The sequence below is a fragment of the Lepisosteus oculatus genome, unplaced genomic scaffold (genome assembly GCF_040954835.1).
Source record: "Lepisosteus oculatus isolate fLepOcu1 unplaced genomic scaffold, fLepOcu1.hap2 HAP2_SCAFFOLD_60, whole genome shotgun sequence".
Classification (NCBI taxonomy): domain Eukaryota; kingdom Metazoa; phylum Chordata; class Actinopteri; order Semionotiformes; family Lepisosteidae; genus Lepisosteus; species Lepisosteus oculatus.
In genome coordinates, this window is record NW_027168149.1 from 1221240 (window position 1) to 1242230 (window position 20991).

Sequence of the window (20991 nt, forward strand, 5' to 3'; positions counted from 1 at the left end):
CACCCCGTAAAAATATTGCACCCTGGCCCTGTTAAAATCACACAATGCTCGACACAAAAGGGCCTTATCATAACTGCTTAATATTAGACACTCTAAAGCTGAAGCAACTCAGACTTGTGGGTTTCCTCGTCAGGGGAAGCACTCAGAATACCATCAACATACTGAGTGATCACAGTCAGTTGAAGCCACGTGATACCCTGTTCTGGATAGTCATTCTTTGTAATGCATAATATTCCAACCCAATAGATCTGGGATAAAACCACCCATTAAAATCTGGTACTCAGCAAGTAAAACTTGGTGCCCCAATACTCCTGTGGCCTCCTGCCATCTCCCCATATACATTACTCTATAGCACACTGTTGAACAGAGGAGTGAAACAAGCATGACAGTAGTGCTCCAGTATCCCCTAACAGAGAAACCAACACTCCATTAACAGTACATTTTAATCCACTGGACTGGGACAGACTTAGGTAGGCTACAAGGGATTTACAGGATCTAATCGTTAGGTAAACAGATCTTCTCACAAGACGTTATTCTCCCCAGTCTCGATTCTAAACCTACAGCGTTTCAGCATGTCTGAGACATTCGAATAAACCCAAATTGTTTTCACTATTGCAACTAATTGTATAAAAATACAAACACTGTTTATCTAACTACTTTTACGTCCACCTGTACTGTACTTATACGTTTCAGACGCTCTTATATTTTCCAATCTCCTTAAGTTGATTTTCATCAAGTCTCTTTAGTTACGTCTCTAGCCAGTCCCGCTGGCTAAACACACTCACACCGTCATTTAGTATACAAAAACTCACAGTTACACACATACATGCCGGCACACAAATTCATAAAACACACATACACATCGAGAATATATTTTTCTCTTCGTACTACAATGTGCTGTATTCTTGTTTTACTTCTACATGAATCCTTTTAATTCCTGAAGTGCACTCCAGGTTCGCTGCATTCCTAATTTTGGGTGCGGTACTTTAGCCCACCAGTCAATATCTTCCGGTTTTGGATTTGATCGTATGGGGGAATCAGGGAAGGTAGGTGCGAGTACGGACCCCCTCGATGGGGTGCGAGACACTTAGAGTGACGCTGTCATCAACAGCGCCAGCCCCCGCTACATCAGGCCCTCTCCCACTTAGGGTGAGAGTACAGGTCTGCAGGCACCCTCTGTTTAAGAAGGGAGTTCCTGTTCTGTCTCTATCACACTCGTACCAGGTGTCATCCCACCCAGACCCCCCGTCTCCATATGGTCACTGTGGGAATTGATCCCAATTATTTTCATTTCCTGCCTGTCTGTTCCCCTATGGGAGTGCAGGATATAACACATTAACTAGTGCAGTGCGACCAGGAACTAATTCTTCTTTTAGTTTCTGATTCTCCTGCACTGCCTCTTTTCGCTTTTGTTTATACTCTTTCGTAGCGAGTAAAGTATCTTTTCTTCTGGGTTTTTGTTTTCCCCGTAAACACACTTAAGAAGTCACATCCCAATTTCTTTTTTTTCTCATGTATCTGCCACCACTGGTGCCGGCCGTGCACCAGGGTGGGAGCTACATGCTTGTGCTTTTGCCAATCAATACGCATATGCTTATTTTACAGGTGTCTTCGCCCCAGACTCCCTCTGACAAACTCAGCTTTTCCCATATTTTTCTCCTTCTTTTCCTTCAACTTACACTTTTCCGATATATAAACGGACCCTTCCACCACTTTCTCAAACCATCAGTTAGTACACATGTTCGGTCTCTTTTACTTTTGTCGTGTGTGAGGTAACAGCTCATACAGTAAGGGGATGCTTTCACTTGAAAAACCTGTGCATTCCTGCACTCATTCAGCCAAGGGCGTCTGTTACCTCCAGATCTAAATGCCTCTCAGAGACTTTAGAGAGGACTTACACCACACTGTTCACAGGTAAGGAACGAGACCTCGAAAACCCCCTTTCTTGATCAGTAATTCACCATGCCCAGAATGCCAGCATCGCTGCTTTTGCTCCAGGGTGGACTTACACACTGAGCTCAATCAGGGCGATTCTCGGGTCTCAACGTCCTTTAAATCCTGCTACTTAATGCTTTGCTCTTTTATTATGAGGTGTGTTTATGTTAGTGTCGTGCGTGTGTATATGTATTTCACAAACAAGGAAAACACCAAAAACATACATACATATATATATCTCCTACTTCTGTTTCCTTTAAGACAAAAATCCACGCCATCCAGTTATTTAATCCACGTTATTAAATAACTTAATTTGCGCCCTAAAAAAATAGTTGTACTTTGTCAATGGTCAGACAACACTAAATGACACGAACAGTCACTCAGTCTGTTTGATGGGCAGGAGGGCTATCCGTCCAGGAACTGCACATATCAGTGTCGTTATTGAGTGTCAACATTACGATCCTGTTTGCTCAGGTGGACCGATTCCTTGCAGTAGTTTATCATTATACTTAAAATCGTTATATAACTAGGACTAGTTATAGCAGTCTGTGCTTTCTGTTGGTTTTACAACATTTTTTCTTAACGATTCAGAACGTCCATGTAGCTGCAAAAATGAACGCTTATGGTACTTTTCGCTCCAGGCAATACTCTCCAGTGAGAGTGACGAAAAATGTGAAACTGAACTTCATCGCAAATACCAGATTGCTAGTCGATATCTTCTATCATGAAGCACTAATCAATGGCATAGCTGCGAGATTTCATTTGGGTAGCTGCACCGTACAGCTCCGTTTCAACCGAAATATCACCCCCCCTCAGAATTTCAGAAGCCCCCCTACAGATTTTTCCCCGGGCCCCGCGCACTTATGGGGGACGGGGTTTCCAGGAAATGGTATCAACTTTTCTCAAGAAAATAAAAATAGAAACTCTATAGGCACTCAAAAATTTTACTGTTTTTTTTTCAGGCAGGTGGCAAGACCCCTCCGCAAAACCCTTGTATGCCAAGCTGTGGGCATTGATTCGTCGAATATACGTATATTCACGGCGAAAATACGGCTATACGTATATATACGTCGCCTCGACGTATAATCAACGTCGAATTGCAACCGTAAAATCGACGACATTAATAAATGCATATATAACGTCGAAAACACATCTAACACTAGGAGTATACGGCACTCTGCACAGTGTACGAAGTAAATTATTTTCGCAGTAATTAATTTACACGTGTATAATAAATATAGTAAATATTGTAACGCCCTCGCCTGGTGGTGAGGAGGAAGCGCCCCTAGGCGCTCGTAGTACCGCTGGGCATGCTGGGAGTGGTAGCCGGGAAGAGTCTGAGGGTCAGCACGATGACCAGCGGGTGACCCTACCTGTGTAAATAATGTCCTAGTAATTCTAGTGCCCTGTGTAGTCCTGTAAAAGTAGAGTGTGTTGTTAGGTAATTACCACCCTAAATGTGCGTACGTTTTCGTCAGTCTCCTCATGTGTGTGTGTAGATCCTGTGTTAGGTTTTGGTGTGGTTGTTAAATAAAGTCAGTGCTTGGTTAATCGCGTCTCCACTGTTCTTTAGTTCTGAACAAGAACCTGCAAGCGCTACATTGGTGTCAGAAGTGGGCAGAATGAACAACTCGTGGCAGACACTACCCGATTCCGTAAAGCGCCGGCTGACGCTGAAAGACGCAGAACCCATCGGCGTCGCACATAGGGAGCCTGAGCAACTCCTGGGTGCGACAGGTGGCCACAGCCCTTACCAGGGCTACCCAGTAGTGGTCCCGCCAGTAGAATTGGGGCGGCCGCCCCGGAGAGAGGATGCCCTCCCTGCCGGAGCCGATCAGCGATTCCCACACCCATCGGCGCGGGTGCGACCAGGTCGCTACGATGGTGAAGCGCCTTGGGAGACCTATGAGGCGCAGTTCCAGCTCGCGGCCCGGACGAATGGCTGGAGCCGGGCGGAGATGGCCGGCCACCTGGCGGCGGCGCTGGAAGGAGCGGCCTGCCAGGTGCTCCTGGACGTCCCGGAGGAGGACAGAGGCGACTACACGGCGCTGGCAGCAGCCCTCCAGCTGCGCTTCGGTGTAGAGGAGGTGCCGGACTTGATGCGGGAGAGGCTGGCCCTGCGGCGGCGCCGACCAGGAGAGCGACTGGGCCCGGTCGCCGCGGATGTCATGTTCCTCGCCCGCCGAGGATACCCAACTTTCCCCCGGGAGGCGCAGCGGGAGATGGCTCTCCAGGCCTTTCTCAAGGCCATCTCGCCCGAGGAGCTGCGGCGCCACGTGCAGCTGGCCACGCCAACATCGCTGGAGCAGGCCTTGGCCCTTGCTACACGGGCTGAGGTAGTGTTCGGGGTGACTGGCAGCGCCAGCAGACGCAGTGCGCCCTGCCGGCTGACCGAGGCGGCGACGGAGGAATCCAGCGAGGGGGAAGAGGAGCCAGCCCGTGCAGCGACCGCCACGGAACAGCCCCGCACGCTGATTTGCAACCGCTGCGGGAAGAGAGGACACCAAGCCCGGTTCTGCCGGGCACCCGAACCTCGCTCTCCCCGATCGGCGTCGGGAAACGGGAACGGGGCGGCTCAGCGCGGGGAAGGCCACCCTTGAACACCTCAACCCCCGCTCCGGAGAGCGCTGTAAAAACCGGCGCCCCTCACGCCACCGTGGGGCGAGTCGGCTGTAGCCGGGGCCTGTACCTCCACTGCCGGATTGAGGACCAACCCTGCCTGGCCCTACTCGACACCGGTTCATCAGTAACCCTACTTCGGCCGGGCGTCCTCCCCGACACCGAGGGCACCAACCCCCCAGGATGGGAGGCCTCCAGGACCGTGAGGACCGTGACGGGACAGCTCGCTGCAGTCCGGGGGAAACGGGTGCTTGCCTTCCGTCTGGGCGCAGCGACGGTGCGCCACCCCTGCTACCTTGCACCCATCCAGGAGGACTGCATTCTGGGGCTGGACCTACTGCAGCGAGTGGGGGCCAGGTTGGACTTGGACCGGCAGGAGTTGGTGTGGCAGGGGGAGCGACTGCACCTGGTGGAGGGCAGGTCCGGCGAAGGCCGAGGGACGCGGGCTTGCCGGAGCCGGGGGAACAAGAGGCAGCGGCAGCGGCGGCGGCGGCGTCAGTCGCCGGGGCAGACCAGGCCTGCGAGCCGGGGAGCGAGCCTGCCGGATCCTGCTCCTGAGTCGGCCGGGGGGCCAGACAAGGTAGCGGCGGCGGGGGCCGAGCGTTGCGTGGAAGCGAGGCGCGCCGTTGAGGATCTCTACCAGCGGAGCTGCGAGGGCCTCGATCAGGACCAGCGGCAGCGGCTCCAGGAGCTACTCGCCCAGAACGAAGACCTCTTTGCGGCGAGAGATGAGGACTGCACCCGCACTGCCCTGGTCCAACACGAGATCAACACCGGCGACGCTCGGCCCATCCGCATCCCACCGGGACGCATGATTCACGCCAAGCGGACCGCCGCCGAGGAAAAGATCCGGGAGATGGCCGCAGCGGGGGTGATTGAGCCCTCCGCGAGCCCGTGGTCGGCGCCAGCCGTACTGGTTAAAAAAAAAGACGGCTCGTGGAGGTTCTGCGTCAACTACCGCAAGCTGAACAAGGTCACCCGGAAAGATTCCTACCCCCTGCCGAGGATAGATGACGCCCTGGACTACATCACCGGGTCGACCTAGTTCAGCTCCTTGGACCTCCGCTGCGGCTACTGGCAGGTACCGCTTGCTCCCGATGCTCGCCCGAAGACGGCCTTTTCCATCGGCCAGGGCCTCTGGCAGTTTACTGTCATGCCTTTTGGCCTGTGCAATGCCCCGGCGACGTTCGAGAGGCTGATGGAGAGGGTGCTGGCATCGGTCCCGCGGAACCAGTGTGTGTTGTATCTGGACGATCTGCTGGTTCATGCACGGAGTTTCGACCAGGCCTTGACGAACCTCCAGGCGGTGCTGGCCTGCATCCGCCGTGCTGGCCTGAGGCTCAACCCCCGCAAGTGCGAGCTCCTGCGGCGGGAGGTGACCTTCCTGGGACATGTTGTTGGATCGCGAGGGGTGGCTACGGACCCAGGTAAGGTCGCCGCAGTGAGGGGCTGGCCGACTCCACGCACCGTCGCGGAGCTCCGCAGCTTTCTGGGGTTGGCCTCGTACTATCGGAGGTTCGTCCGGGACTTTGCCAGCATCGCTGCCCCGCTGCACCGCCTCACCGACAAGGGCCGCCGTTTTGACTGGGACTCGGGCTGTGAGACTGCCTTTGGCCGGTTGCGTGAAGCTCTGGTGGGGGCCCCCGTGCTGGCCTACCCCAACCCGCGGTTGCCGTATATTCTCGACACCGACGCGAGTGACTCGGGGGTGGGGGCGGTGTTGGCGCAGGAAGGGCCAGATGGGGAGCGCGTAGTGGCTTACTATAGTCGGGCTCTGACTAGGCCTGAGCGGAACTACTGCGTGACCCGTCGCGAGCTGCTGGCGGTGATGGCGGCGGTCCACCACTTCAGGCCGTACCTGTTCGGGACCCGGTTCCGGTTGAGGACCGACCATGCGTCCCTCACCTGGCTGCTCCACTTTAAGGAGCCAGAGGGACAGATGGCGCGATGGATAGAGATACTGCAGGAGTACGACTTCACTGTCGTGCACCGTGCGGGGTCTCGCCATCTCAATGCCGACGCTCTCTCGCGGCGCCCCTGCGAGGCCGCGGACTGCCATCACTGCGCCCGGCGGGAGCAGCGTGAGGAGGCTGTCCGCGCCGTGGCGGGGGTGAGCGCCACGGCCACGGCCCGGGAGGGGCCGCTGGGGGTGGGCCTGCCAGACCTGGCGCAGCGTCAGGCAGCTGATCCTGACGTGGGGCCGGTGCTCCGCTAGAGGGCAGCAGGAGTGCGGCCTACGCGAGAGGAGCTCGCCCCGCACCCGAAGTCCGTCAAGGCCCTCTGCGCCCTGTGGGAGGCCTTGGAGGTAAAGGACGGGGTGCTGCGCCGGGGGTGGCGGGTACCCTCCAGTGGCGAGGTACGGTGGCAGCTGGTGGTGCCTCGGTCGCTCCGCGGGGCGGTGCTCCGAGCGGTGCACGGCCAGCCGGGTGTGGGGCACTTCGGCGGTAAAAAAACCCTGCAGCGTCTCCGAGGCCATTTTTATTGGGGTCTTTGCCACCGGGACGTGGAGCGGTACTGCCGAACGTGTGCGGTGTGCGTGGCGCAGAAGGGTCCCCCCGAGCGCTCTCGGGCCCCCCTCCAACAACACCAGGTGGGGGCTCCTATGGAGCGGGTGGGAGTGGACGTTTTGGGCCCGTTTCCGCGCACCGAGGCCGGGAACCGCTACGTCTTGGTGGCCATGGATTACTTTACGAAGTGGCCGGAGGCCTACGCCCTCCCGGACCAGAGTGCCCCCACGGTGGCCGATGCACTGCTGGAGGGGATGTTTGCCAGGCTGGGGGTGCCGGAGGAGTTACACAGTGACCAGGGGCGTAACTTCCGAGTCCCAGGTCTTCTCCAGAGTGTGCCAGCGCCTGGGGATTACTAAGACGCGGACCACCCCGCTGCATCCCCAGAGCGACGGGTTGGTAGAGCGGTTTAATCGGACGCTCGCCACCCAGCTGGCCACCCTGGTGTCCCGGCACCAACGGGACTGGGACCGCCACCTCCCCCTTGCGCTCTGGGCGTATCGGACCGCGGTCCAGGAATCCACCGGGTGCACCCCGGCCTCGCTCATGCTGGGCCGGGAAATGCGAACACCGGTGGACCTGGTCTTCGGCCCGCCGCCCGGAGACGGGTCGGCACCGCCGGCTGGACCGGACTACGAGTGGGACCTGCGGCAGCGGATGCAGCGGGTGCACAGCTTTGCACGGACCCACCTGACACAGGCGGGGGTCCGGCAGAAGCTGTACTACGACCTGCGCTGCAGGGGGCCTGCCTTCCAGCCCAGGGACTCGGTTTGGGTGTACAACCCGCGCCGCTGCAAAGGCCTCAGCCCTAAGCTGGCGCCGTCGTGGGAGGGGCCCGCTGAGGTACTCGGGGTGGTGGGCGAGGTCTGCTACCGTGTCCGGTTGCGAACACAGGGGAGAGTGGTGGTCCTGCACCGAGACCGCCTGGCCCCCTACCGGGCCCGGGAGGAGGAGCCGTGTGGGGAGGCTCCAGAGGACCAGCCGGGGCTGGAGCCGGCCGATAGTGGGGCGTCCGTGGATCGCCAGCCGTCACCGCGGCGCAGCGGCCGCTCGCGCAGGGTTCCGCAGCAGTTTGCCGAATACGAGTACAGCCTGAGGGGGGTGTTCGACGTCGGCGAGACGCCAGACGCTTCAGGTGGGGGCAGTGTAACGCCCTCGCCTGGTGGTGAGGAGGAAGCGCCCCTAGGCGCTCGTAGTACTGCTGGGCATGCTGGGAGTGGTAGCCGGGAAGAGTCTGAGGGTCAGCACGATGACCAGCGGCTGACCCTACCTGTGTAAATAATGTCCTAGTAATTCTAGTGCCCTGTGTAGTCCTGTAAAAGTAGAGTGTGTTGTTAGGTAATTACCACCCTAAATGTGTGTACGTTTTCGTCAGTCTCCTCATGTGTGTGTAGATCCTGTGTTCGGTTTTGGTGTGGTTGTTAATTTAAGTCAGTGCTTGGTTAATCGCGTCTCCACTGTTCTTTAGTTCTGAACAAGAACCTGCAAACGCTACAATATAATTAATTACTGCGAAAATAATTTACTTCGTACACTGTGCAGAGTGCCGTATACTCCTAGTGTTAGATGTGTTTTCGACGTTATATATGCGTTTATTAATGTTTATTTCACAGCGTCGTGCACCTTTTCATTGCTCTCGCTTTCAGAGCCTCCGCACGGCACACGACTCGACATCAGGAAGCACATTGAAGTGAAAGCAGGGAGCGCTGCGACATGCACTGTGCAGATCCCGCCACACTAAGAGGTATATAAGCGTCAAAGGCAAGTCATTCCGAGTTGGTCGTTTGTGTTTTCCGTTCAGACGCGAAATGCTGAAATGATCTCTCGGCTCCTCGGTTGTCATTTCTGCTCCGTAAAGGAATTACAGCACGCGTCGCCTTCCAGCACGCTGGGTCGGGACACGATGCCGGGGGTCGGAGCGTGCGATGTCTTCCTCGTTAGTATAGTGGCAAGTATCCCTGCCTGTCATACGGGAGACCGGGGTTCGATTCCCCGACGGGGAGTAGCTTTTCTTTTACCTCCTTAGAGAAAGGACTGCCTTTCACTTCTCTGTTTTCTAACACAGCGTCGTGCACCTTTTCATTGCTCTCGCTTTCAGAGCCTCCGCACGGCACACGACTCGACATCAGGAAGCACATTGAAGTGAAAGCAGGGAGCGCTGCGACATGCACTGTGCAGATCCCGCCACACTAAGAGGTGAGTGGGTCTGTTCGATGCACAAAGAACGCTTTGATAAGCGTCAAAGGCAAATCATTCCGAGTTGGTCGTTTGTGTTTTCCGTTCAGACGCGAAATGCTGAAATGATCTCTCGGCTCCTCGGTTGTCATTTCTGCTCCGTAAAGGAATCACAGCACGAGTCGGCTTCCAGCACGGTGGGTCGGGACACGATGCCGGGGGTCGGAGAGAGCGATGTCTTCCTCGTTAGTATAGGACCTGTCACCTGTCCCCACCTGTCACGCGGGAGACCGGGGTACATCAGGACGCGCATTGAAGTGAAAGCAGGATGCGCTGCGACATGCACTGTGCAGATCCCGCCACACTAAGAGGTGAGTGGGTCTGTTCGATCACAGCGCTAGGCGAATCCCCAATCCCCTTTTGTGCGTGGCGACAGAAGAAGTCTGGTCTGTTTCCGCCCGGTTTCGATCCGGGGACCTTTCGCGTGTGAGGCAAACATGATAACCACTACACTACGGAAACTGTGGTCAGATGTGCCCAGCGGCCCAGCGCTGAGCTTCGCCAATGCGATTCAGCTGCTTCCAGTGCCTTTATTGGGGTGCGCTGATGGACCGTGCTCTCTCTCCAGAGACCAGCACGCCTGTCATGGACGGAGCAGGAAAGACGGCGCCACATTCTACAGCCCTCTCCACGCAATCGACGAAATCGGGCTACTGAAGTGGAGAAAATCGCCTCTCCAGAAAGTGCAAATATCATCTTGGAGAGTATAAATCCTATTGCCGAAGGTCAGCCCTGTCTACCAGAGTGACCCTCCCACCTCCTGCAGCGATGGTCAGCTCGTCTCACACGCGAGAAGTTTCGGCTGGAAACAAGCGCCCCCTCTCTCGCACGTTTTGCACGTTGAGTAGTTTTAATGCGGCTCCTTCGTACACAGTGCTGATCTTTTGGAAAGCAGGAGGCAAAATTGACACGTTCCCATACCAGGAGTCGAACCCGGGCCGCCTGGGTGAAAACCAGGAATCCTAACCGCTAGACCATATGGGAGTGCACAACCCTGCTGTTCCGGGCATCATGCAAGCAAACTACATAAATATGAGAAAACACGCAAGAGAGTTGTCACTCAGAGTGTCGAAGGGTCGATGTATACTGGGGCTCAGTTGAAATGCAACGTCAGGACTTTCCCGAATTATGTCACACGAAGAGAGCACAGCCTTTTCCGCCCTGCCACGTGTGTATCGGTAACTCGCTGTGATCGTATAGTGGTCAGTACTTTGCGTTGTGGCCGCAACAACCCCGGTTCGAATCCGGGTCACGGCAGAATAGGGGCGTCTGCTTTTACTACTTGCACGAATGAAGGCAAAAAAAAGCCAATTGATGTGAACGAACGGCGCTTTACAGAGGAGTACTGCCTGACTGGATCGTTGATGAACGACAGAGACCACTCCGACCTCTTCTCGGGTTTCTTCAATGACTTACTAAGGATCTTCTTCACATTCGCCCATGCAGGGGAAGCCAGTTATACCAAAGCAAACGCAGGAAAGTGCAATTCAAGCAGAGACCAGGAGGGACTTGTTTACACCGAGAGTGGTCGGAGAATGGAACAATGCGCCCAGTCCTGTTGCTGGAGCCGATTCTTGATGAGATCTTGGGCTCACTAAGAAGCCCCCGCTGGATGCTAATCTTTCTGTTGTTCTTGCAGGTCCTGCGCTGCTTTTGAGCCGACAGAGCTCGTCCTGATCTGTCGGCACAGCCCAATTGCAAATGATCGGCTCCGCATACAGAAGGAACGTGCGTTTGGTACAAGAGTGCATGAAGGCACCGGAAATAGAGGTGCGAACGCAAAATGTGTGGTTATCTGAAGAATTTATTTCCATGACAGCAGAGCCAAGCGATTTAGCGTTCTTATAGTACCAGGAAAGGAGAAGCAGCACTTCGCCTTTGCCGCGCAGGCACAAGGCGACATGCGGCAGATGCCGTAGTCGGCAGGATTCAAATCTGCGCGGGGAGTCCCCAACGGATTTTGAATCCATCGCCTTAACCACTCGGCCACGACTACAGCGAGCTTTCCGCCGCCGCATTCTTCCTATAATCTAACACGGAGTGCGAGGTGGCTGAGGAAACGTTTTCAAAGTCGCTCTCCGTTAAAAAAAAAACATTTCACAAAATACGTGCCGGCAGACAGACACGCCTCAGAGGGTTTAAGGCTGGCTTCACGTTCAAATGATAAAGTCTCCCCGTCTGGATGTCAAAATGCAACTTTGGCAGACAGAAAAACATCAACAAACCACAAATGTGGACAAGGATTTTACAAGCTGCACCACACTGCACTTTCAAAAGCATTTACATTCGTGTTAGACGCAGGAATTGCCTTTGATTTGCGCGCTTACGAACGCCATGGAAAACGAAACAAAACAAGAGCCCTCAGCTCCTGCACTTGATTATAATGCCATTACGTGTCGAAGCAGTAATTTACGTAATTTACTGCCTGAAAAAAAAAAACAGTAAAATGTTTGAGTGCCTATAGAGTTTCTATTTTTATTTTCTTGAGAAAAGTTGATACCATTTCCTGGACACCCCGTCCCCCATCAGTGCGCGGTGCCCGGGGAAAAATCTGTAGGGGGGCGTCTGAAATTCTGAGGGGGGGGGGTGATATTTCGGTTAAAACGGAGCTGTACGGTGCAGCTACCCAAATGAAATCTCGCAGCTATGCCATTGATTAGTGCTTCATGATAGAAGATAACGACTAGCAATCTGGTATTTGCGATGAAGTTCAGTTTCACATTTTTCGTCACTCTCACGGTTTGTATTGCCTGGAGCGAAAAGTACCATAAGCGTTCATTTTTGCAGCTACATGGACGTTCTGAATCGTTAAGAAAAAAATGTTGTAAAACCAACAGAAAGCACAGACTGCTATAACTAGTCCTAGTTATATAAAGATTTTAAGTATAATGATAAACTACTGCAAGGAATCGGTCCACCTGAGCAAACAGGATCGTAATGTTGACACTCAATAACGACACTGATATGTGCAGTTCCTGGACGGATAGCCCTCCTGCCCATCAAACAGACTGAGTGACTGTTCGTGTCATTTAGTGTTGTCTGACCATTGACCAAGTACAACTATTTTTTTAGGGCGCAAATTAAGTTAGGTAAATCTTTTTGCCCAAAACTGAAGGGGCGACACTCCTCCCTCCCCCCGTGATGCCAGGCCTGTCCCCATCCTATTCCATAATGTCATTATATATAATACCATACAACAGTACGATCCTTACTAACTGCATGCGTTAAAATTGCACATCAGCACATAGCAGGGGGCACATAGCCGCGATGTATTATCAATGTTAAATTTCAACCATAATATCGACAACATTAATAAACGCATACGTTGAGAAAATATCGAACCCAGCATATTTTCCGGTTATATACCACAATGCATTGCTAGTATTCGTTGGTCACCATTTTGGACACGTTTTTCAAACGTAAAAGTATATCCGCAAATATCTCAGCAATCCTCTTTTGACGAGTAAGTATGAACAATAATAATACTATCTGAATACACACAGATCTTTCTTAATATTATTTTGATTAAAATAGTACGTGAATAAGCAAAAAATGGCACATAAAAATAGTGTGAATGGGGAAGATGGCACAAAATCGTTTTGCCATTTCTCTATTCTTATTCTATGTTGTACTTTCAAACTTTAGGTACTCTTTAATTAGGACAGACTTTATTGCTCAACTGCTATGATGCAAGCCAAATTTTATACATTTATTTCAGCTTTGAGCTTTCAGCTTTGACCAACCTTGAACTCACCGGCCGTGGTTAACGCGTGTTGGATTTTAACGGGCTCTGTGTGTTCGATGTACATAAGCCACTGATGCTGGGTGTAGAAAATCGTTTTTGCTGGTGGTGGTAATTGTCATGGGGTAGCAACGCTATCGTCTCTTCCTGTAAAAACATAAGTCTGAACATGGCCATGCAGACACTAGCGATGGTCACAAACTGAAAGGGGTCGATGCACACAACGCAGGCGGCCCCTGACTCAGTCACGCGTGTCTGTCTGGTCATATTCATGACCTCGTCCCAAAACCTGACACAGCCTTCTCTTAGAATTGCCACATCCAACTGGCAGTAACGTTTCAACTCTCTCTGTAAGTTAAACACACTTCCCTTGCATTCTTCATACCAAACCAAAAACTCGGCTTTCTCCCTCTGCAGCATGTAGTTAACGCCGTAAAGTTCTGGCGGCGGCATCGGGCTGACATAATTTTGGTTTTCTGAAGTGTTCATCAAGTGTGGAAAATGACCCTTACCCCCGGGGAACCCCATGGCGGCCGACAGTTTGCTTAATTTCATAGGTAGAAAGTTTAAAGAATCGATAAATCTGATGTTCAGAGCTTTTACGGTCATACACATTATCTTACCACCCTGATTAATTAGTTCAACGTCCATCTTTTCATCTTACAACTGTCTGATTACTAGGTAATTGTCATATCCCTTGCCATTGTGCGATATGAATGTATGGTTTTTGAAACGTCTATCGATAAATTTACACACAAAATCCTTTAGACAAGTTTCACCATAAAATTCCCAGCTTCGTTTATTGTTAATATGAAGGGCATGGATGTAATTTGGTATGTGTGTCCCCGTTTCTTGCATGCATTCAAAGTCGAAAAAAATGTACTTGTTTGAAATTTTGGGGTTGTCCAAAGGCAGTATGTAGCACAAATGTGTGTCAGGGGTGTCGATCACGTTGTTACAATGCGAGCACAGTTTCTCTTTACATTTGTGACTAGAGAGGTTATAAACCTCACATTTCTCACAAAAGACCCTGCGCTCACACTTACTAACACCCGTCGCTGCATTCCGAAAGTGTCTCGCCAAACATTGAGAGCTACGACAAAAGACCTTACAGGCCGGGCAATTCTGAATTTCTGCATCAATTTCGCAACACTGGGGATCTAAACAGGTTTTACAAGCTTTAACACAGGCGTGTGCGTTCTTGTGGCTATACGCCGCATGGTAGTTAGTGCAAAAATATGCCGCCCCCACAAAAGCTTTAATATTTAAAACCCCATAAAAATGCTCTTCATGCAGTAGAACAAAAAGTATTTTAGAATTAGGTGGTGTGGGCCCCGTTGTAAAATATTTCCAATCACCCTGGTCGTGGTACAAAATTTTAATGACCACCTTTAAATGTTTTTCAAAAGCGGTAATGTCTGACAAACTAATTTTCTGATTCTCTGAAAAACCCAACTCTTTGTGCATTCGTTTAGCGCCCTGTAACATTTCCCCATTGGTACAACCTTCATTCAACAAACCGTACACACTCCCGGTGAAACACAGATTACCGCCCGTGTAATGTAAGTCGATAAGGTGCGCTTTTTTCTGAGCAATTACCCAGAACGGATTTAAATCTTCGACGGGCACCCCCCTGCATATTCCTAACTATCGTCACCACTAATCGGAGGCTGTCATCGGTGAGAATTTCTGTGTGGCTCTGTAAGAGGTCTGAGATGTGGCTTAAAAAATCAGCAGCATTTAATTCTCCGGGTTGTCTCCTGCGTGAGAACAAGGGTTTGTTAAAACCACCCGCAGTCAAACGCAGCTGTACAAAATCATTCGCCCCGATGTTTGGAGAAAGTTCATCCAATATTCTCTGGACTGCACCATGCACATGTTTAGTCATTTATCCCGGTGGGTCTTCGCCAGTGCACCATGAAATAGCATTATCAGGAAACGAAATGCAGAGGTTAGATCAGCATCTTCTTTAGAAAAAACGTCTAAGAGTCTAGCGGCGTAAACCTGGATCAGTTTTGGAAACACTGAATGTACACTTGCTAAAGCGGCTCTTAGATTCTCTAATCTACACAGTGTACGAAGTAAATTATTTTCGCAGTAATTAATTTATTATATTTACTATATTTATTATACACATGTAAATTAATTGCTGCGAAAATAATTTACTTCGTACACTGTGCAGAGTGCCGTATACTCCTAGTTGCGGCACACACGATACATACAGTAAAAAGCCTCAGGCACTGTGTTAGATGTGTTTTCGACGTTATATATGCGTTTGTTAATGTCGTCAATTTTACGGTTGCAATTCGACGTTGATTATACGTCGAGGCGACGTATATATACGTATAGCCGTAATTTCGCCGTAAATATACGTATATTCGACGAATCAATGCCCACTGGGAACAAGCTCGCTTCTTTCTACCATGATGTCACCATGACCAAATCTGTCTTTAAACACCTTGCTCAGTCTCTAACGAGACTGTCAAAAATAGCTTTCGCTGATTGTATTGCAAACCGGCGGAAGCGGGGTATTGGGAAAAGTTTTCAACTAGCAATAATCCCGCCTCGGCTAAACCTCACAGGCTACGATACTGCCACTGCGCAAAGCTGACGGTTGCCAGGCAACCGCGGGGATCCTATGGAAATCGTTATCAATCGTCTCATGGCATGTCGTTGCTGTAACGCTTCATATTTGTCGTCTTCTTCTAGCTTGAGGTTTTGAAGAATTTCATGACAGACAAGGGCTCCGTTGGGAACAAAGAAACCCGTTGATTCTTTTCAGCAGCAGAAATACAACCCTTTAAATACAAGATGACAGAACAATGACGAAGGGCATGCCGGGAGGAACTCATGCACTACAGAGGAAAGGGGGTGGGCACGTACAGTTCACATTCAAGCCACAAGTACTCTTCTCGGATGTTGCACAAACAAATCCTAACGTCTTGAAAGCATTGCGGCATGTTTGTGTCCCACTTCCCGTGGCTGCAGGATGACTGACACGAACGGACAAACACAATCTGTGGCGTTTAGCGTGACATAGTCTTGCAGGCATCGTGCTGTCTCACTGCAATACTATACCGCTGGAGGAAACAGTCCATCTGGCCATGAAACTCATTTGAACGTCTAGCTACAGCAACTAACAATATCATGATTTATTCAGGATGTGTGGAATCAGCACGTCCCGGAGACAGCTTCCGAAATCTTGAGCATTCTCTGGTGGTAGGGGCGTTCAAGATGGCGCTCAGGTGGGAGGTAAAGTTTAGTGGTTGAGGATTTTTTTTGAGTTTTTCATGACCTGAATGTTAATTTTTGCTTTTTTTGACTACAGAAAAATAAGGACTTAACACTACTTGTTTAAACTTCAGTTATAATTGAAAGAAAAAAAAACTATTTTTTTTAGGTTTAAGAATTTCGATATGAGTAACACTGGGAAAAGAAAAGAGAGTGCTGGGTCTTCGAAGGAGAACTCTAAGATACCTCAATCGTATATGTATAGCACTACAAGAAAATTGATGGCAACTAAAGGGAAAAGTGAAGCAGCTGGAGGGGACGTGGAAAGAGTGCTGGAGATGCGCTCGTACGCGAGCGCTCGCAGCCCAAGTGAGACTCAGCTGCCAGAGGAAGAGCCGGAGTCCCTGCCCAGCACACCTGTGAAAACCCCGGCAGCCAAGAGAGGAAGGGGCAACCTGACGCTGGAGGAGCTCCAGACCAACATCTTCAACATGATGGCACAGAGCATGGGTGAGCTGAAGGAAATGACTTGATCTAATACAGTCGCAATCGAAAGTCTTAAAAAGTCCATGGACTGTGTGTTTAAAGAGGTTGAAGACTTAAAGAGTGAAGTAAAAGTTCTTAAACAAGTAAATACCAAACAAGAAAAGCATATTAAAGAACTTGAATTGAAAGTGAACGATGTAGATAGATACCGTCGATGATGGAATTTAAAATTATTTGGAGTTAAAGAGGAACGTGATAAGGACCTTGTTGCAACAGTGAAGGGTATCTGTAAAAGGACCCTGCCGGACCAGGAGGACGTAATATCGGCCATTGACTTTGTTCACAAGCTCGGGAGAGCGAACATGTCTGGGCAAGTGCTCCCCAGATCGATTATAATACAGTTCACCAAGAGGACGGCGAGGGACATGCTGTGGCGAGCGGCGAGGGGGAATGAGTATTTGAATGGGAACAAACTGAGGTTTGCAGAGGACCTGTCTGCTGCGGACAGGAGTACCAGGAACCAGCTGTGGCCCCAGGTTGAAGCTGCCAGAAGAGAGGGGAGGAGAGCCTACTTTGTGGGAGCGAGGGCCTTTGTGGACGGGAAGGAGATTTGCTCCCAGTGACTGCTCAGTTAATGATTATGTTTGGTTTTATTTGTTATACCAGTATATACTAGTGTTTCTTTAGTGTTAGTTTGGAATGGTGTAGTTAAGTGTTAAGGACTGTTATAGTTCTGGTTCTTTGAAAAACTCAATAGTTTAGACAGTCTTAGAGTTAGTTATTTGCTTTTGTGTATGTCTTTTTCATGAATGCCAGAGGTACTCGAAATGTTGTTAAAAGAAAAACTGTGTGCTGAGTTTTATTTTTTACAGGAAACGCATGCATGTTGAAACTAAAGTTTATAAATAATTGAGAAATATTAAAGCAAGATATGATACGTGTAAAATATACAATTTGATCACATAATTACTTAATTACCTCTGGTAGTTAAATGCTTTTTTCTGCTGCATTTTTTTTCTCTTGTACATGACTCTGATCCTCTTGTTGTATTTGTATTTGTAAATTCTGTTTAATAAAAATTTTTTTAAAAAAAGCATTCTCTGGTGGTGTCCTGCAGACTTCCTGTGGGCATGCGTTGGTGGTATAGTGGTGAGCATAGCTGCCTTCCAAGCAGTTGACCCGGGTTCGATTTCCGGCCAACGCAGTGGTGAATGTTTTCAAATGCTATCATGAGCCTTGGATTGTGACTAGCAAAGCGAAGCCTTTTGAAAGAGCTAAAGCACTGAAAAACGGAATTGAGGGAGAATCTTACAGGGGATTCTGAGTGGTGTCTGCATACACGCAGTCCGATATGGGTGCTGAAAGCTTGAGCTACTCTCAATGTCATGCTGGCTTTCCCCGGAGTAAATCTGTTACATTGAAAGAATGCTTCTCGCAGGTTCAAAAAGGGACCCTTGTTAATTGGAGAAATCAATGATTTCAAATGAATTCTGTATGCGTTAAAAGACAGCTATACACAGAAAACATGCAGGACACTGCTCATGAGTGTGGAGTTCAGCCGAAACACAGTGCGTTTTTTCAAGCCATCTGACAAAGCCCGCCCACTGAAAACTGCAGCAGATCGTGTAAAGACGTTCAACTTTGTAACTACTGCACGCACAGGAAGCAGAATAAATTCCTCTTTTCAAACTGTCAAAGGTTTGCTTTACGAACGCCGCAGGACATCGCACAATCTCTTTTGAACAGGGACAAACGATTTCTTATGGGGTGCAGTAAGTACTGTTACTGTCACTGCTCGATACCGACGTTGGCCTACTATACCATGTTCAGCCACCGCTAGAAAATGTACAGCTCTAGCACCGGAGCAAGCAACAGGAGGGCCGACGTCAAACAGGCACATGTGTCAGACATGGAGAGCGACGAGAATGAGATTTGAACCCATGACTGCAGAGCACAATGGATTAGCAGTCCATCACCTTAACCACTCAGCCACCTTGTCGACGAAACTGGGCTGTCCGGACATGGGTTGGCACGCTCCAGATGATCTTTTTCTTTTTTTTCCCTCGTACTCGAGGGTCATTTTCCTGTTCCACATGTGATTTCAACATTTTCCTTGGGAGATGTCAAGCCAGCAAGCCACTGCTGTGGTTCAGTGGCCAGTGTGGAGTTCAGTGGCCCTGTTGTACACAGAAAGCATATTGAGCTCCTTGGACATGAAAAGTTCCAGATAAGAGCCATTTGTCATCCTTTCTCTTGGTGTCGATGTTGCTATTGTATGTAAAGGTGGCAACTTGCTCAGCAAGCAGGCGGAGCACACACCGAATGCAGATGTGTCTGAGTGGTGTGTCCAAGTGGCTGCAAAAGGACAGCACTCCTGGGGCGCCGTGGCTTAGTTGGTTAAAGCGCCTGCCTAGTAAACAGAAGATCCTGGGTTCGAATCCCAGCGGTGCCTTCTTTGTTGTGTCTTCTCGAACAGAACTGGTCCTTACAGACAACCGCCTACGGCTAGACTTAATTAAATGCAATTGTCATTTCCTGTCTTTAACGCGACTTGTTTTTCTTAAAATGGATGCAACTTGCAAAACATGAAATACAAGCCTTGCTAATCAGCGCTAGCGGCTGGCAAAAAAAAAAGAAGTCAGCAATGTTTTTTTCTTTAACCTTAACCCTGCTAATGGAGAAGGGTTAAACGACCGAGTCAATGCAGCTTAAACGATGCGCAAGTCGGGTTCTTAGCTGAAAGGGTGGTAAATCACACTCACCCCAGTCCTTAATCTTTTAAAGAGGATACAAAATTGAACCTAGTCGCCACATCACATACATCCTGTTCAATGATAAAAAGGTAACATCTATCCTCGCTCCAGAGTAAATCTCACGTTGAGGGCATCTTTTTTTTCACTTTACCGTGAGTCGGGCTCGGCTGCACAGAGGAGAGAGCAGACCAATGAGGTCACAGGGACAGGGGAGTCACACGCTGGCGGTTTGAATACGCGGAAGATCACTGAGGGATCCACAGTATGTGGACCCTCCGTTCGCCATCAGTCCGCACTCCGGACTCTGAATCCTGCCATCCGAGTTAAGATCTCAGCGGAACCTGAGGTGCAGTTCCTTCTTAAAACGTAATCTGTTGAGCATTTCTAGAATCGCACTTGTATAGATGCAGCCTTTAATGTGTTGCTAGGTTAAAATTGATGACTTCTTGTATTTCAGTAGGCAACTGCCCTCTTGATTTTGGATTTAATCTCTTTATTACAGGGGCGCTTTTATGAAGACAGAGTCATGTTCAGGTACTTTGTTTGATGGAGGAAGCTTATTTCGGACTCTGTGATCTGCTCACCTGGAAAGGTCTGCTGTACTACTACAAGAGAGAAGTAGAGTCTGGAAGAAGGGACAATTTTATGATGCTTTGGAAGATAATGTTTTTTTTTCTTATACTGAAAATGAAAAGTAGTTGTTTCTATATGGACTCAGTCTTTGGAATTTGTATATTTATATATTTCAGTGAACCCTCAGCCATTCCTTCTGTATTGTAATTCAATTTCTCTTTTAAAATTCCTTCCCCACTTCTAGGACCTGCAGTTGCTGAACTCCACAATGGCTTCTATTGGAAAGTCTGTGACTGAGACCAAGTAAGTGTTCACTTTTTTATGAAACCATTATTTATTTTGGAGCAATGAGCAATTCTTATATAAATGCAATAAAATCATTATGCTCAAACTATGAGAGAGAATTTTAAGGATAATTTAAGAAATCAGTCTTAGCTTGTTTCTATACACAGATGGTATTATTTATTTTCAAAGGAAACCCGCGAGGATTCCCCTGGTGTGCAAGATGTGCCTGAATACTTTTGATCAGCTTCCTGCTCACTTCAAGAGAGCGTGTATGAAGCATGCCACGGCAGAAGAGATCGGGATGGCCTCTCAACAGACGAGGGAGGACATGATGAATCACCTGAAGAACGGGGTCATTGTGGATTACCACAGAATAGAGATCAAAGGACACTTTGTGGGCTTGAAATACAAAGAAAATCTTGTTCTATGGTACAAGATAAATACAAAACTTAAGCTTTTATTTTAATTAGATTTATTTATAAAGCATAAGCAATCATTTATTACATTAATATATGTGAAAATAACATTTTAGTATCATACGTTTAGTATATTTAGTTCCTAATGCTGAAAGAAATGATCATAGAACATGACATCTAACCTTACCTGCGGTGTTTTTAATCCCTAT

General features: G+C 49.5%; 7 non-coding genes across 7 annotated transcripts; 3 read left to right on the top strand and 4 right to left on the bottom strand.

Annotated features, from left to right (window-relative positions):
- Positions 1 to 9685: 9685 nt before the first annotated feature.
- On the bottom strand, positions 9686 to 9758 carry trnav-cac (transfer RNA valine (anticodon CAC)). Its single transcript has one exon. It is a non-coding gene; the product is annotated as a tRNA-Val (tRNA).
- A 450-nt stretch (positions 9759 to 10208) lies between these two features.
- trnae-uuc (transfer RNA glutamic acid (anticodon UUC)) lies at positions 10209 to 10280 on the bottom strand. Its single transcript has one exon. It is a non-coding gene; the product is annotated as a tRNA-Glu (tRNA).
- Positions 10281 to 10481: 201 nt separating this feature from the next.
- Positions 10482 to 10553, top strand: trnah-gug (transfer RNA histidin (anticodon GUG)). The gene has a single exon. It is a non-coding gene; the product is annotated as a tRNA-His (tRNA).
- A 657-nt stretch (positions 10554 to 11210) lies between these two features.
- On the bottom strand, positions 11211 to 11292 carry trnal-caa (transfer RNA leucine (anticodon CAA)). Its single transcript has one exon. It is a non-coding gene; the product is annotated as a tRNA-Leu (tRNA).
- A 4213-nt stretch (positions 11293 to 15505) lies between these two features.
- LOC138231450 (U4 spliceosomal RNA) lies at positions 15506 to 15647 on the bottom strand. The gene has a single exon (XR_011186701.1). It is a non-coding gene; the product is annotated as a U4 spliceosomal RNA (small nuclear RNA).
- Positions 15648 to 17887: 2240 nt separating this feature from the next.
- trnag-ucc (transfer RNA glycine (anticodon UCC)) lies at positions 17888 to 17959 on the top strand. Its single transcript has one exon. It is a non-coding gene; the product is annotated as a tRNA-Gly (tRNA).
- A 1174-nt stretch (positions 17960 to 19133) lies between these two features.
- trnat-agu (transfer RNA threonine (anticodon AGU)) lies at positions 19134 to 19207 on the top strand. The gene has a single exon. It is a non-coding gene; the product is annotated as a tRNA-Thr (tRNA).
- The last annotated feature ends 1784 nt before the right edge of the window (positions 19208 to 20991 follow it).